This window comes from Rhinolophus hipposideros (genome assembly GCF_964194185.1).
Source record: "Rhinolophus hipposideros genome assembly, chromosome: 19".
NCBI lineage: Eukaryota > Metazoa > Chordata > Mammalia > Chiroptera > Rhinolophidae > Rhinolophus > Rhinolophus hipposideros.
The window spans coordinates 11,273,539-11,291,619 of NC_138065.1; positions in this window are offsets into that span (position 1 = coordinate 11,273,539).

Sequence of the window (18,081 nt, forward strand, 5' to 3'; positions counted from 1 at the left end):
GAACTCTTTCTGTTCAATAACATTAGTAGCTAGCTGTTAAGTATTGACAACTCCTTCCCTACAAAAAAGCATTCCAAACCCAAAGGGAACACAGCTCATTTATTTGCTGAACAAGACTGGAGGCAGCATAGCCTGAGAAGATTCTGGCCCCACAGTAGCAGGGAATAAGCTCAAGAGTTTAGGCAGTGTCCCCTAATCCCTCTTGCCATAATGCTACAATGGAAAACGTTCAGCAAGGTGTTTCCTATTGTGTTCTAAACGCCCATCATGAGCAGTCCTGGGTGATCCTAGAAAAACATTTATATTGTGCTGTTACGGGCTGAATTATGTCCACCCCAAATCCATATTTTGAAGTTCTAAACCCTAGTTTTTCAGAGTGTGACTGTATTTGGAGATAGGGTCTCTAAAGAGGTAATGAAGTTAAAACAAGGTCATTAGGGTGGGCCCTCATCCAACATGACTAGTGTCTTTCTAAGAGGAAATGTGACACAGACACACAGAAAGAAGACACGTGAAGACACACAGAGAGAAGGTGGCAATGTACAAACCAAGAAGAGAAGAAATCAGTGCTTCACCTGACACCTTATTCTCAAACGTATAGCCTCCAGAATTATGAGAAAATAAATGTCTGCTGTTTAAGCCACTAGTGTATGGAGTCTTGTTATGGCAACCCTAGCAAACTAAGACATATGCTTTACAATTTACAAAGCTTTTTTTTCATACTTGAGCTCACTTCATTTTCACAACAATCCAGCTGAGGAGAGAGTATTACCCGCATTTTATCGATGAGGAAACGAAGACTAAAGAGCTATTAGCCTGAAGTCACGCTGCTCGTTGAGTGGCAGAGCTGAGGCTTGAATCCAGACTCTGACTCCAGCTCCCATGTTCATTCCAATCGATTTGCTTCCTCTTTGCAAAGTGCCCAGTGCCATAGTTGTCATTTGTTTTTCTGCCCATCAGCCATTTAGAGGCAGGTTACACTCGGTCTCCTTAATCTGGAGAATGGCTGAGTGATTCGCTCTGGCTTACGCAGTGGGTTGGTGGGCAGGAATGGTATGAAAGTGGCTCCTGAAATTCTGGATCATCGTAAGCAATGATTTCTTATTTCTCCTGTTAACTCAGCCAAATCCAGAGTCCACAGCTTTCAGGCTGTGGCTCTGTCCCTGGGGCGGAAAAGGAGCCGGCCCCACCTCCAAGGCCAGCTTCCAGTGAGCCTGCAGCAGGCGGTCAGTAATTCAGGCGCTGGTGCCCCTCAAGGCTCACACCTGGTTTCCATGCCTCAGTGCAGGGGAGGTATTGCCTTGGCCCTTAAGGATCTGCTTTCATCAGTCACCACCTACTGGGAGGAGAATTAAACAGGGAACCCGGTTCAATTGGGATTTGTTCTCAGCTTAAAATAGTCATGTCTTTTCCCAAGAATATTGATTGAAAAGTTGATATCAGAACAAGCAAAGGAACCAGACTAGTAAATTCCAGTGGTTTGGTTTCTTTGTCCTTTTGGGGGGTGGGGTGCAAGTGCATGATAGGATAGTGAGCAAGATTTTTAAATGATTTTCTTATTTAGGGCACAACCAGCAGGAATTGACATCAGGACACGTTTTTTTTTAAAGGGAAAACTGTACCCACAATCCTATCACCCCATTTTTTTTCTCTTTTGGTGTTCCTTTCCTTTCTTGTCCAGATGCACATACAATGTTCACAGTGATACTCATAACAAAGATGAAATTTTATATTTTCATTTAACATCATAACATACGCATTTTTCCAAGTCACCTCATAATCTTCATGATTATACATTTTTTAATGGGCACATAATATCCCTCGAAGGGAGAGAATCATCATTTCCACCACTATTATTTCCTTAGTCATTTAGGTTGTTTCTAATTTTTCGCTTCAAGTGACACATCCCCGTGCAGACTGCAGAAAAGCAGCAGATTCTTGATTTAGCTGCGACTCTTCTGGTATCAAGCAGTGGCCTCTGCTTACAGGTGAGTACCCAGGAGTCGCCCTGCAGCCATGGTCACTGATGGAGCAGTCAACTTGAAGGAAAGACTAAGCAGGGAGGATGCCCTGAAAGCTGGAGCCAGAGATCATCCATTTTCCCACCCAGCCTTTCCTGCCTCTCAGGGACCCCTGGCAGTTACTCAGCTGGCACTGAGGTGGGAAGTAGCCTGTGAACACAGAGGGTAAATGACAGAGGGTCCCGATTCGGCTCCTGCAAGAAGAGAACCAACAACAAGCTACCTGGGAAGGCTCTGTACCTTCAACTCTTCCTTCACCTCTGGGAGCTGTCTTTAGAGGATTAACACCCAGGATCCTTGCGAGACCTAACCGCTAACCCCAGGAGCTCAAGCAGCAGAGACATGGTTGTGATTTGCTCATTTCATCAAGCTCTCTGACCTGATCCTGCAATATTTTGTGCTCCCCTGCAATTTCTGCCTGAGGGGACAGAAGTTCCAATCCAAACACAGCCTGGACACAGTCCCCTGGGGCCAGAAATCCCTTCTGGCTCTTGGGACATCTCAGGCTGGAGCTTCTTGCCTGACCCCTATGGGAATAGCACCCTGTAGATGAGAACTGCTGACAGCTTTGGGAAATGACAACAAGCAGGAAGGCAGAGGATGTTTCCGTTGCTTGTAAAGTCAGCTCCATTGGGAGACCATTCAAAAGGCAAGAATGCTAATGCAATCACTCCAGGCCAAGTCAATTTATTGCCTCCTGGTTGCAGCATTTGTCCTGCCCCCTTAGAGTGAGTTGAGTTTGGAAGTCTGCTGGCCTGGGCAGAATCCTATGGAATCTTTTCCATCATCCTCTTCATGGTCAATTTCAAGGTCACTCAGGGCTTGCCTTGACTAGTAATAATAGACGAATCCGACACTGACAGGGTATTTATTGGCAGATACTACGCTAAATGCCTTACATAAAACTATCTCAAAGAATTCTCACAACAACCCTATGAGAAAAGGATTATTATGATACCTAGTCTATCGATGAGGAAACTAAGGCTCAGAAAGGTGACGTCGCAGAGCAGGTGAGTGGCACTAGTTCAGACTCAGATTCAGGCAGACTGACTTGAGTGCATAGGCTCCCTGCTAGGGACACCTCCAGCCTGGCCACACCAAAGTAATAAGAATAATAACTGAACCCTTACCCGAGACTTTGCTAAGGCGTTTGCTTGCCTTCCTTTAACTCTTGAATGAGGAAACAGAATCAGAGAGGTTAATTCACTTCCCCAAAGTCACACAGTAAGTGAATATGGCAGAGGCTATTTTCCTCTCAAATCCAATGTCTTCTTCTTGTAGAATAATAGACTTCCATTATTAGCTGAACATGTGGCCTTCTAGAATTAAGACTCCATTCTCCCGACATTGTTGAAGCTGGGTGTGTCCATGTGACTAAACCGTGGGCAATAAGATGTAAGCAAAAATGGTATGTGCGACTTCCTGGACCTGTCAACCTTCTCCCCTTTCCTCCTTCCTGCTGGTGGAATGCCGATATAAGAGCTGGAGCTAGAGGAGTGCCGGCCTGACCTATGGCATAACCAAGGCCACAAACAGAGCCACAAGGGAGAAAGGGACTGGGTCCCCAAGGACTCCATGGAACCAAGTCAACTCAGTAATCCTAAGGTGACCACCTCTAAACTTTTACAAGAAAGAGAAATAAACATCTGACTTGTTTCATCCACTGTCATTTTGGGCTTCCTGCCATTTACAGCCAACCCTAATCCTAATTAACATAGTGGCAGAGCTGGAATTCAAACCAGTTTGACCTCAAGGGACACACTTAACCACCTTGACATGCTTTTTCTACTGTAAAAACTCTATGCTCACATTGGTTCATCATAATTGTTACCAATATCTTCCACCCCTTTCTTTTGGAGAGTCATCCAATAAATATTGGATGTCAAGTACCCGGCTCTGTACTGGGGAAAAGGACCAAGACTATAAATACGAATAGGCCTTGGTTAATGCCCTCAAGGAGTTGGCAGTCCATCTTGGAAGACAGATGGCTAAGCAAACCAATAAAGTACAATGCAATGACAGTGTCATAATAGAGACATGAGCCAAATGCTGTGAGAGCACTAAGGGAGGAGTGACTCACTCCCTGAGGGTCAGGGAAGCTTTCAGCGGGGGTGGCAGGTCATGTGGACATGCTAAGGAGCTGCAAGAAAGTGTAAAGTGCACTTGGGTCTCATACACTCATACATTTAAACCACTGGCCTCCAGTGACCACTTTTGGTCTAGAAATGGAGCCCATGGTCCTAATTCTGGAATTTTAGACTCGAATCTCCGGCACTGTAGACCACCCCTAGTCCTTTTGGGAACCCAGAGGATTTCTGCTTGCTGGGCCCAAGACCATGAAGGAAAATGTATGTGGGACCCCTAAAGCCAGCCCCCCTCAGTATAAGAAAGAAAATGGAAGCAGGAAACAGGAAGGGGCCCCCCTCCCACCCCCGTGATAGGGCTGAATAAATAAAGATTCTCAGCAGAGCTGTGAAAGTCAGGGTGAGTTCTGTCCATAATTACTCTGCACTTGGAAATGGTGTTTCCAATGTGACCTTTTTACCTGCAATTCTAACGGTGAAGCTGCTGTCACTGCGAATAAAGCTGGGACCAGGCTCTCCCTGATTGGAGACAATTAGAATTACCCGGAGATGGCAACTGGGGCAGCCTCACTGCTAATGAGGGCAGCTGTGTTGGGCTGGCTTATTTGCTCAGCCATTGAGGGGATGGGACAGCTTATCCCACCACGTGGTCCCCCCTCCCTCCCCCACCATTGCCTCCATAACTCTACTAATCTACAAGCGCCAGTTTGAAATCAAAGCAATGAGATCTACTGGGGGGGAAGAATATTTCCTGGATGATAAGGCCAAGCATCACTGACCCTCACTCAGTATATATTATGCAACTACTATGTCCCAGGAGTCGTGCCAGGGGCAGCACGTAATGATGAATAAGACAGACAGAAGCAATTTTACTGTGAAAGGCATGAAGCTTAAGCATTAGAGCTCCTCATTGGCACAAGTTCTGCCAAGGGCCCCGAAATGTGCTCATACGGTCACATGTCTTTGTAAACTTTTTTGTGAAGTTTCTTTCCACTCAGACTCTGTCACACTTCCCCTAGGGTAGGGTGGCACTGAAGTGACCACAGGCATTTATGGAATCTGGCTAAGGGGAAGTTAAGTTGGGGAAACAATTGGGTTTGTGTTTTGTGGGCTATACGTAAGTGGTTCGCAGTCACTTTTGTGTGTAATGTTTTTGCTAGCCATGTTGGTGTGGGAATGACTTCCAGGAATCTTCCTACTGCCCGTGGTGCCTACTCACCTGGCACCATGACACTAAGGAGTAGGGAGGGCCAAAGATCATATCAGGTTTGAGAGTGTCCTGTGGAACCTGGGGCTGGAAGTACATGGTTAGTGGAGGAGAAACAAGACTTGGATTATATAAAGCCAAAAGCTAGCCTATGGGAAATTCTTTCCATCATCAGATGTGTAAAATTTTAAGTGCAGGATTCAGTTTCCACATATACTGGTATATTCTAGGACTATTCAGTAATACAGTGATAATACTCAATACTGTTTTCTCTTTTCTGGTGGGGATTACGCCAAATATGCCACAGGATTTAACAGATAGAATTCCTATGTTTTCAGAGTACAAACTCTATCAGTCGCACAAACAGCATGTAAGTTTGGTTGTGAAGTCGCATGTTTTATGCATTCCAACCATCAATAATATGTTTTATGCCTGAGGAAAGACTTAATTCTCTTTCCTTTCTCTATATAGACAATATTATAAAACTGTCATATAAAGAGGTGATGAAAGAATATTCAGTCAAAAAATGCAGAGGAAAAAGTGTTATAGCAGTGTGCGAGGCAATTAATAAAACCGTTATACTATCTTTTTGTGTTTTGTGGTATTTTTCAGCTTTAAAAGTTTCACAATTTGTTGTCATTCCTTTTTCCAATCTAAATAAAAGTCCACTTTCAATACCTAATTTTTTTTTGGTAATTTTGTATTTTCCTTAAACAGGAACCCCCCCTTCCCCAGATCTCTAAAGTTCAGGTTCCACAAAACCTAGCTTCACCCCTGGAGCATACAGTCCTCCACTCCTTGTCATGGTCTCATGGGAGAATCCGATTGCCTCCCTCTCCTCACCACATACGTGATCAGTGCTCACTGCATACCAGGTCCTCAGCCAGAAGTGGGCACACAGTGGTATATGAAGCATATCTGGCACCTTCCCATGTAGAGAGACGAACACAGACATCAAAGACCCAAATCATACAGGACGCCATGAGAGAGAATAGAGGGGAAACTTCCTGCAGGAAATATTTCAACTGAGACCCAAAGGCTAAGAGTTAGCCAGATGAAAAGTAAAAGAAAGAACAAGCCAAGCAGAAAGAACAGCATAAGTGAAGGCCCTGAGGTGGTAAGGGTTTGGTGCATTACAGGTATTCAGTAAATACCTACTGAGTTAATTTAAAAAAATAAATATTATGATTTGGGCAGAGCCAGGGTGCTATGGGAGCATATAGGAGAGGCACTGAACCCTTACCAAGGGCAGGCAGGAATGAAGGAATGAAGAAGAAGCAAAAGGTTGTCAGGTTTGAATTGACTTCCTGACTTTCTTCAGTAGAAGTGGCATGTGCAAAGGCCCTGGGATCCGAGGGAGCTCAGGAAGCAGTTCTGTATGGCTGGACCATAGTAGGCAGGATTTGAGAAGAAGGTTTGGCTGAGGGGAAGTTGAGAGTAGAAAAGGAAGAGAATTAGGGTAGAGAACTGGCAATGAATGAGGCTGGGCATCAAAACCAGGGCCAGACCATGAAAGCCTTATAAGCCATGGTAAGATATTTAGGTTTTATGTTGGATGAGGTGAGGTGTTAGGTGAGGTGGTTTTAGGGAAGGAAATGACATGTCCAGATCAGCGCCTTAGAAAGATCTGGTTTCAGGTCGAGAGAGGACTGAATGAGCGGGCAGGGCAGGAAGACCAGTGAGGGAGCTGTTAGAGAAACGCTGGCAAGAGGGGTGGTGGCCAGAGGTAGTGGCAGTGGGATGGGAAGAGGTGGACAGATCCAGAGAGGAACATTGTCGCGCCTGACGCAGTTAGACAGGCAAGACCAAAGAATCACCTCAGAGGCCAGTGCCAGGCTGGCTCATAGTTCCTCTTCCTTCATGAAGCCAGCCAGTCTCTCAGGGGAGACTGGGTTCTTGCTTACAAAAGGGTTTCTTTCCAGTAACAGAATTGCTTGTGTCCTTGGCTACCGATTACCCTTTGTTGCATATCTGCTGTTGACCCCTCAGACCCTGCTGTCTGTCCTGACTTCTGATTGGGTTTGGCCAGTGGGAATCCAACAGAAAACTGGAGGGCAGGGGAATAAGGTCACAGTATTTAGTCCTCATTGCTTCCCTGTGAGGAGGTCCAGGCTAGCTATGCCCTCAGTTTCTCTCAAGACAACCTTCCCATCTCTAAGCAACTGTTCTCCTTCCCTGTTTCAGTATCCACTTCCTGCCCTTCACTTAGGACCTATGGTGGTTACAGCTGCACTGACCACCAGCAGAATCACCCTAACAGCTCTGTGGCTCCCCAATGCCTCACCCACACCTTTGTAAGTTCGCCCTCTTGAGTTATTCTAATGAGTGTCATCTGTTTCCTGCTGGGACCCTGACTGCGTCACACACACCCCCTTCTGACACCAGGCTGTGGTTCATGGAACAACGTGTACCTCTTTTAAGTTGGACCACGCCCCAGAAAGCCCGACAGCCAATGAGGCAAAGGCCATGCCCTTCAGCCCCTTTCCGGGTGACTAACCAGGACCTTCCTGCGTTTCTTCTCCCTGGTCAAGTCCCAAACTGAGTTTGGCTCCACTCCCCGGCTCTGACCCTCGGGATTTCCCTAGCCCCACCCCGTTCAGCCCCTGGGGCTTTCCTCCAGCCCTGGTGACACCTGGCAGCCAGACATCAAGTGACCAGTGACCAAGCTCCCCGCCTGCCTCTCCTGAGAAAGCTGGACAAACCTGCCAAATTACTGTTCCCAGACTCACGGTGCTGTAGGCTCCCTGCTGACCGGTAATCCCCCTCCTGAGGTCTGTTGGGTACACATAACATGTGTGTCCTGTGTTTGTAGCATGTTTGTAGCATGTTTGTCTGTTTCTCCTTCCCCCACTCTTAGAGCAAGGACATTGCCTTGTTTGTTCTGTATCCCAATGCCCAGCCCAGTGCCTGGGACATAGCAGTTACTGGATAACTATTTGTTGGCCAGTAGACAGACCGATGTTTACAATCTCCCCTAGACAAGACAGAGCACCACTGACTAGGTTTCTAATTACAACCCTTTCCAGTCTCACCTCCATGACAGCAATCTCTTCCACATGGTGAATATTACCAGCAAATCCTCAGTCATACATTTATACTAGTCTTTGGGGACACTCCCCAGGCCCAGTTAATGTCTTTAGTGGCCTTAAACCCTGACACATTGGCAGGGGCTAATTGCACAGAAAATTCACAACAAACATTTATTTTTTTGATCCAACAATGAACATTGATCTATGCTAAAATTTTTAAAAATCACTTTCTAGATTTTTCTGCCTGCAAAATCGTGGATAAGCTCATCATAACTGAACTTCTCCTCCTTTCTCTCAGTTTGTGGGTGCCCCAGCCATGGGTTGAGTCTGTCTTTGGGGCATTAGTTACCATGAGACAAGGATCGCTCCATTCACTCGGTGTGGATTTTACTAGTTTGACTTGATAAAGTCAAGCCCAGGTGGGGTGGGAGAGGGTAATCTTTTTATCCCCCTGCCAGTTTCTTGAGAAGATGAAGGTGGTAAGAGGGAGTCAATTCTCTGTTGCCCCCATATGTGTTTTTCAACCTTGGTACTGCTACTATCAGGACAATTCTCGCATGAGACTAACCTACTCATTGCAAGACATTTATCATTTTTTTTTAAATTTGTTTTCAAGTCAAGTTGTTGTCCTTTCAATCTTAATTGTGGAGGGTGCCGTTTAGCTTCAAGTTGTTGCCCTTTCAATCTTAGTTGTGGAGGGCGCAGCTCATCTCCAGGTCCAGTTGCCGTTGCTAGTTGCAGGGGTCGCAGCCCACCATCCCTTGCAGGACTCGAGGAATTGAACTGACAACCTTGTGGTTGAGAGGACGCCTGCTCCAACCAACTGAGCCATCCAGGAGCTCAATGGCAGCTCAGCTCAAGGTGCCGTGTTCAATCTTAGTTACAGGGGGCGCTGCACACCATCCCTTGCAGGACTCGAGGAATTGAACTGGCAGCCTTGTGGTTGAGAGCCCACTGGCCCATGTGGGAATCTAAACGGCAGCCTTCGGAGTTAGGAGCATGGAGCTCTAACTGCCTGAGTCACCGGGCCGGCCTGACATTTATCGTTTTTGATTTCCAGGTGCTAAATGCTAATAGCATCCCTCAGTCATTGTGACAATAAAAAGATTATAAAAGCCTCCAAAATCTCCCTAGGAAACAATACTACCTCAGGTTAAGAAGCATCATGACCTGTGTGGTTGAATGCAGGTTGAAAAAATGTTCCCTGAATGGTCCTGTTCTTTATGTCTGGAATAAATGCCCCTTTCTGTCCCTCCCAACTGAATTTGCTGGAACACGTTCTACAAGACCTTCCCTGGGCAATACAGACAAGAGCTTCTCCCCACTCTGAACAAGCAGTAATGTCGGTGGTAGTGCCACTCATTTAACATTTTGTCATGTGGTACGACTCTTCATATAGTATCACCTTTAATATTCATTAACTCTTAGGGGTTGTTACAGAACATTTCAAAATCTGCATGTGTGTCTCTGACAAAATTATAAACTCTCAGTGGGCAGAACCCATGTGTTATACCTCTTTCTTTCGGGGAGAAGGTAAGGTGGGTTTTAGGTGTACGGTGACTCAGGAAGAGGCGTCTAGTGATCACCTTGGAATGCGGGGTGAGAGTGCGAAGGGAGGTTAGAGCTAGGCACAGATTTGGGGTGCAGTTGTCCCCAGGGAGGGGTGACACTGTGGTGGAGACTGTGGGTACTGGTCCAAAGACACAGCTTTGAGGAATGACCACCTTTAAGAAAACGGGAGGAAAGGCAGGTTGTGGAAGGTGACGGCCGTGTTGCTGAGTCACAGAAATCCACGGCGAGGGGCCCGGTCACCAGGACCAGAAGGAGGCAGAACTGAGAGGCTACACCATGTGTCAGCTGAGAAGTGTATGGTGGCCTTCGGGACCTTTGCAGTACAGTCGTGAGGGTGGACCATGCTGTACGGGCCAAGGAGTGAGGGGACCAAGGCAGAGAGTGCAGCTGTCAAGAATTTCCGAGGGGAGGGAAGAGAAGGCAGTCCTAAGAAAGGGCTTTCGGCACAGAGGAAACATTCCATATACATATCTATTTATGTACACGCAAAATCAGTCCATATATTCATCCCCTAAATATGTCTGAATAGACATATTTAGGAGAGATAGACAATAGGAGAGATAGAAACAGTGTCTGTGGGCAGAGGTACAAGAGCCATTTGCAATGGAGTGTTTGAAGATGGAGACGAGCCAGGTCTCTGTAGGAAAGCATGGGATCCAGGTGGAGGACTTAGACTGGTAAGGAAAAGGACATTCCTGGGAGAAAGAACGGATGGAGGGAGGGAGGGATGGAAAGAGAGAGAGAAAGACATTGCTTTCCTGGCAATTTTGCCAAAACATGAAATAACTCTGACCCTTTCTTATTTGTGCAGAGGCATTTAGGTGGATTCCAGCAGTTCTTGAGCCTCTTATGGAATGCAGAATTTCTGTCATTGGATTAAATGCCTTCCCCTAGCACGGCATAGCTCTGGCCTAGGGAGGGCATTTCCTCAGGAAAAGGAGGCAATGTTACCGAACTGTCCAGAAAACCAAAATGCCTCTTTCATTTCAAGCACAGAGGTCAGTAATAAAAAAGCGTTTATCATAGATTAACCTACAGCCTGAATGCAAAGGTTAGATGAAAAAAAAAAAATGCCACCCTAAACTACATGATGTATACACTTCCTTTTTACAACCCTGGCAAAAACAAGCAGGAGACAAATCCCATTTACAAGGACAGCAAAAGCTCAGTCTCCTCTCTGACCCAGGTCCTCTCCATGCATCATAAATATTTCCATCGTCATAAATATTACTGATGAGGAAACAGAAGACTCTTAATTGGCTCTGACTCATTTCATGGTGGAGGAAGCTAGGGAAAATGCACTGAATAAGAATAAGACGGGGTGAGGGATCTCCCGGGAGGGAATTAAAATTGAATCTTCTATCAAAATGATGCTCTATGTATGTTCTGACGTGAGCCAGGAAAGAACTGGTGGAAGCTCATCAGAAGGAACATCTTCTCCCCCTGGCCCAGCGCCTTTTCTGTCTGAAACAAACCCGGCAAGTTGAGTCTTGTGGTGATTGATACTGTTGATGATACATTACCATAAGGAAAGAAGGGAGAAAACTAGCATTAATTCAAAATTAATTGCAGAAATCCACACATATATGATCAGTTAATTTACCACAAAGGAGCCAGGACTATACAATGGGAAACGGACTATACAACCATAAATGGTGTTGGGGAAGCTGGACAACAACATTCAAAAGAATGAAACTGGATCACTGTCTTATCCCATACACAGAAATCAACTCAAAATACATTAAAGACTTAAATGGAAGACCCGAAACCATAAGATTCCTAGAAGAATACATAAGTGGTAAGCTCCTGGACATCAATGTTGGTGATGGTGTTTTGGTTTTGACACCAAAAAAATAAGCAAGTGGGACTACATGAAACTGAAAACCTTCTGCACAGCAAAGGAAACCATCAACAACATTAAAAGGCAACCTCACCTACTGAATGGGAGAAAATATTTGCAAATCATATATATGATATAGGACTAATATCCAAAATATATAAAGAACTCAGATGACTCAATAGCAGAAAAACAAACAATCCAATTTAAAAATGAACAGAACGTCTGAATAAATATTTCTCCAAATAAAACATACCAATGGCCAACGCGTGCATGGAAAAATGTACTCTACATCACTAATTATTAGGGAAATGTAAATCAAAACCACAATGAGCTATCACCTCACACCTGTTAATAGCTATTATCAAAAAGACAAGAGATAGAGGTGTGGGCGACGCTGTGGAGAAAAGGGAACGCTCGTGCACCGTTGGTGGGATTTGTAAATTGGTACAGCCCCTATGGAAAACAGTATGGAGGTTCCTTAGAAACTTAAAAATAGAACCACCATATAAGCCAGCAATTCCACTTCTGGGTATTTATCCAAAGAAACCAAAAAACACTAACTGGAAAAAACCCTATGCAATCCTACGTTCATTGCAGCATTATTCACAACAGCCAAGATATGGAAGCGACCTAAGTATCCACCAAGGGATGAATGAATAAAGAAATTGTGGTACATATATACAATGGAATATTATTCAGCCATAAAAAAGAAGGAAATCTTGCCATCTGCAACAACACAGGTGGACATTACACTAAGTCAGAGAAAGACAAATACCGTTATGGTCTCACTTATATGTGATACCTAAAAAATAACAGCAACAGAAAACAACCAAGCTCACAGATACAGAGAACAGTCTGAAAATGAACAAAAGAAAGCGAAATCAAAATGAGTCGGGAAACCATAAAAGGATTTACTACTCACCGCAGCTTGCAGAGCCCAGCAGGAAAAAGGAAGCTTTCCTTCTGACAATAAGCTGCCCACTGCTTGCAGCCAATAAAAGCGAACACAGCCCTCCCCAATTTCCTCCTAAAACCAAATCAAAGCCGACCTTCCGCTTGCCTGCTCAGACTTGCCTAGGGTTTGCCGTCATTTGTTTGTCCTGAATTTCAATTGCTCTGCTATTTTTGAATAAAGTCATTTTGGCTAGCTAAAGGCCCTGTTGTTTCATTTTTTTTCTTTTTCTTTTAATTAAAATTTGTTGGCGCGACAATGGTTAGTAAAATTACATAACCGTGTTTCCCCGAAAATAAGACCTAGCCGGACAATCAGCTCTAATGCCTCTTCTGGAGCAAAAATTAAAATAAGACCCGGTCTTATATTATAATAAAATGTAACCAGTTAGCCATTAGCCACTAATTTAATTGCTGTTGCTGGGCTGGCTAGGGGGTTGGCAGAGAAGCAGATGGTGGATTGCGGCTACCGAGTGCAATTAGCAAACAGATCGTGTTGATCCTACGTCCTGTGTCTCGCCCAGCCATCAGGGAGACTGGGGTGCAGGAGGACCCCTTGTTGGGGTACTGGCAGATGTTTGCTTTTGTGTCTCGACCAGCCACCATCTTGAGTATAGTGGTATGACTCCCCTACCTATGGCTCCGTGGGTGTTCCTTTTTGGCCTCACCATGTCCTGCGTTCTTGTGCAGAGAGCGGGACCAGCGACCCTGCATTACACCTGTGTTTTTGAAGGTGGACAAGAGATTGGTGGTTGCCACAGGCAGGGGGTGGGGGTCGGTGGGAAAAAGGGTGAATGGAGTCAAAAGGTACAAACTTCCAATTATAAAATAAGGTATGCGAATGTGATGTACAACATGGAGACTATAGTTAATAATACTCTATGGCATATTTGAAAATTGCTAAGACATCTCATCACAAGTAAAAAATTCTGTAACTCCATCAGGTGATGGATGTTAACTAGACTTTCTGGTGATCATTTCCCAATATATACAGGGAGACTTCCTCATTTGCTCGTGTATGAAGATGTGAACACAGGAATATTTGTAGTGCTCCTCTGCAGAAAACAAACCCAACAGCAGGATAATGGATGAACAAACGGTGGTATATTCATACAATGGAATATTACTCAGCAATAAAAAAAAAAAAGATGGATGAGTTTCAAGATCATTATGCGGAGTGAAAGGAGCCTTACATAGAAGAGTGTGGGTGATGTGGTTCCATTTATGTGATGTTCTGTAGTAGATAAGCTGGAGAAGAGAAAAAGTCTTAATAACGGTTGCCTCTGTGGGTGGGAGGAAGACAAACTCGGAAGGGGCGTGAGGGAACTTCCGTGGTGATGGAATGTTCTGTATATCTTGATGGGGGTTTGGATTACACAGGTGTTTGCATTTGTCAAAACTCAGCAAAGGTACACTTAAGATTTGCGCATTTCATTATGCCTAAAGTTCACGTCAAATGAAAAAACTAAGCAAATATTGAACTCTACTTAATGATAGGCATGCCAAAGTATGTAGGAGAAAGTGTTATTTCTTTGAAATGCATCGCTAAAATAAAATAGATTTATGGATGGATAAAGGGAAAGAGAGATGGATAGACACGTGAAAAAGCAATTTTAGACATTAGTGGTAGGATCTAGGTGGTTAGTAGACAGCTGTTCACTGTAAAATTCTTTCTACTTTGCTGTGTGTTTGAAAATTTTCACAATAAAATGGAAGAAATAAGAGTAATATGATAAAATAAAAAAGCAACCAATTACTGGATACTTAGGTGTATCAAGTGCTTTACGTCCTTTTTCCCAATCCTCATATTATCCTGATTTTACAGACCAGAAGGTTACCATCCAGAGAAACACAGCTTCAGGAGGGGCATGCTTTGTTGCCCTTCTTTTATGTGTGCCCTCCAGAGGCTGGATCTGGCGGTGGCAGGCCCCTGGCACTTGTACTTTCGATAACAAATGTTTTCTTCCTATGCTGCTGCCTCTCGGCCTGCATTCTCAGTGCTGGCTTCTGATCAACCTCAACAGTGAAGAGGCGTTCTCCACCACCAATCAATCACCGACTCCACAAATATCAATTGAACACCTACTATGTGTAGGGAATTCCGAGAAATATGAAACACAGTCTCTGCCTTGAAGAAGCAACCAGAGTCTTTAACCCAGCCTGAGGAACTGACTTTTCTGTGTGACTTCGGCACTAACTAGCTGCGTGGCCTGGGGCAAGTTACTTCAACTCTCAGGCTTCTCTCCATTCATGAAACAAGGCCTTGAACTAGACCACCTCTCAGGTCCCGGTAACCTCATGTTTCTGTGACTCTGGAGCCACAGCAATGTTAAGGGTCAACCTCTGGTCTAGATAATGTATGCGCTCATGTTATGCTGAAGGGGAAAGTCCCCTAGGCTAGGGCTGGGGGGGCGCGGCGGGGAGCGGTAATTGTCTCACAGGAAGTGGGGTCTAAGCAGTGCCCAGTGGATGGGGAAGGCGATGGTGTTCCAGGGGAGGGAATGCAAACACAGGGCCTGGAGAGGAACACTGGCGGGGGGGGGGGGGACGGGACAGTAAGGAGAGGGGGCTTAGTGTGTCCCGCAGCAAAGAGATCACGGAGAAAAACATTTGAACTTGAATTTCTGAGAAGCAGGATCCCACCAGAGGTGTTAAGCGTGGGAAATATGCGGTGAGATGGTATTTAAGGAAGATCAATCTATTTACTGGCAGTCGTGGAAGAAAATAGCAGCACAAATAATCACTGACGACAGATTATTATAAGACTATGGGAAAACTCCAGGATAACCTCAATTGTAGTTTTCAATGTCTGTAGGATAATCAGAATATTAGGGTTCCTGGGAAGGGCCTCCGGGACACTAAGGGGACAAAGGGGAAGCTGAGGGGAGACAGGGCTTGGCACCCTTTCCTGTTCCCACCTGAACTGCAACAGCACTGCTTTTATTGGTGTATTACATGAGAGTTCCAGATCAAATTTATTTTGAAACAAGAATCCAACAGACCTCAGTTGAACGACATCAATTAATTACAGAAATGAGTAGCCAGACAAATGGTGTCAGGAGGGGGTTGTGTGAGGATAATTAATTGATTGGCTGGGCATATGCCTCCCACAGCTCATTGAGATGACTGCACATTTTCACCTGGGAGGTGCCAGCTCTGACAAAAGCCAAGTCTCAGGAAGAACGTGGACTTGGGGGACTGCTCTTCCTGTGCCCCAGGAAGTTACTGAACCAGCTTCACTCCGTGCAACACACATGTGCAATGGGCTTTGAACTGTGAGGCCCCAGGAGCTTGTCCAGCCCAGCCCGGCTCTGGGTCGTGGCTTGATTCTCTCAGCAGGTCCCAGGGCCTCGCCTATTTGCCCTCCATTCTGGTAGCTGCTTCCAAGGAGCTTTGCAGTGGGACAGCGTCTCTCCCCCACTCTTTCTTATTAGTTACCCCAAACATTCAAGAGCTTTTCGTTCTGAAACTAGACCAGGGTCACACAACAATGAACTTGGGCAAGCTACACAAATATGAGACGATCTAGCAGATACAGTATTTTGGTTGAATCCCCTGGCTTTGTCTCCTTCATGGGAGATAGGTAACAACGGATGAATTCTGCCCTCCACATTTAATCTTACCTGGTCTCATCAGTGGTCTCCTTGTTGAGACCTGACTCTTAGATGCCCTCAGGGCATACGTAGCTAAAGCGCTCCCTTCGCTCAGGTGTTTCCTTACGTCTGTCCCACAAGGAAAGGGCTCTCGGAGGACTTCCTCATAGCTGTGTTTCACCCCACTGGTGCTATTGCGTGACCTTATACTATGCCTTCTGGTTATGTACCACTGCCTAACGAATCACCCGAAACCTAATGGCTTAAAAAATGACATTATCTCTCACCATTTCTGTTGGTCAGGAATTTGGGAAGGACTCGGCTGGGCAGTCGTGGCCCAGGGTCTCTCATGAGGTTGCAGTCATAGGTCAGCTGGGGCCATGGCCATCACAAGGCTTGGCTGGGGACACCCACTTCCAAGGTGGCTCACTTATGTGACCAGCAAATCGTTGCTGGCTTTTGTCAGCAGACTCAGTTCCTCTCCATGTGGGCTTCTCCATGTTGCTGCTTGAGTGTCCTCAGGGCATGGCAGCTGCACTCCCCCAGAGCAAGAAATTCAAGAGACCCAGCCAGATGCTGCAGTGACTTTCAGGCCCAGCCTTGAATGTCATCCACTATGCCTTCTATCTTGTTTTCCTGGTCACACAGGGCCAGTCCTGACATATTGTGAAAGGGGCTACGTAAGGAAGCAAGGATCATTGGACGTCATCTTGGAGTCTGGCCTACCACATTATAAAGGGTCAGCAGGGGACCAGGCTCCAGCTATTAGGTACCTTACAACTCAGTTGGGGGAGAAATCTTAAATACCTACACCTGTAATAAAAGTGGATAAATAATAATAATAATAATGACAGTACATGCCCTAGAACTCAAACTAAGTATTGAGGGAGCAATATAGCTATAGGCTCTGCCCTCTTGAAGTTTATAGTCTAGTGGGAATGACAGGTTTCATGTACATAATAGCACTTGGAATAAAATCCTATCTCCTTAACCTTACCCCTGCCCATTCCTTTATTCTACAACTCACCTCCTTTCTCACAGAGCTTCAGCCACACTGGCCTTTTCTCTCTCCTTCCCATAGGCCAAGCTCCTGCCCCCCTCAGGGCCTTTGCACTTGATATTCCCCACCCCTACCCCACCACCCCAGTATGCTCCCCAGGTCATTGCTTGGCCAGCTCTTTCTCACCATTCAGGTCTCTCCGCTTAGTTGCCACCCGATCTTTGCTTGTGTGTGTGTTCTCCACCACTAACTATTACTTGTACTTTTTCCTCAGGGATGGGTCCCTCAATTCCTGCTTGCGTTTGCTCGGTTCCCCACGCAACTTCTTTCTCTTCCTCCAAAGGAAGGGCAGTTCCAGCCTTGTTTTGCTGCACTTGTGTTTTCAGCTTTCCTGGGCTGAAATATTGAAAGCAGTTGCTCATTAACATCCCAGTTTTCCTGCTTTTCAGGAGAAACAACATGACAAACAGAGACGCCATGCATATTTATTTTTAAAATATGTTTTTTAATTTGAAAGCAAATGGACGCTGCCAGTCTGCAGGTCCTTTCACCCGCTGTGGCGTGTGATTAGCAAGCCTTTTTCTCTCTGGGTGGTGGTGTCAGCTAATGGACTCACGCTCCCCATGTATGTTTATCTTCAGTTAATTAAAATTTCGCCAAGTCTTCCTTGCAGCCCTTGCACACAGCAAGGCAGAGCCATGGTTTGTGGCACTGATCCGGGCTGGCAGGATGGGTGAAGGCGGTCATCTTGTTAAATATTAATCTAAGAGCGCAATCAGGCCCG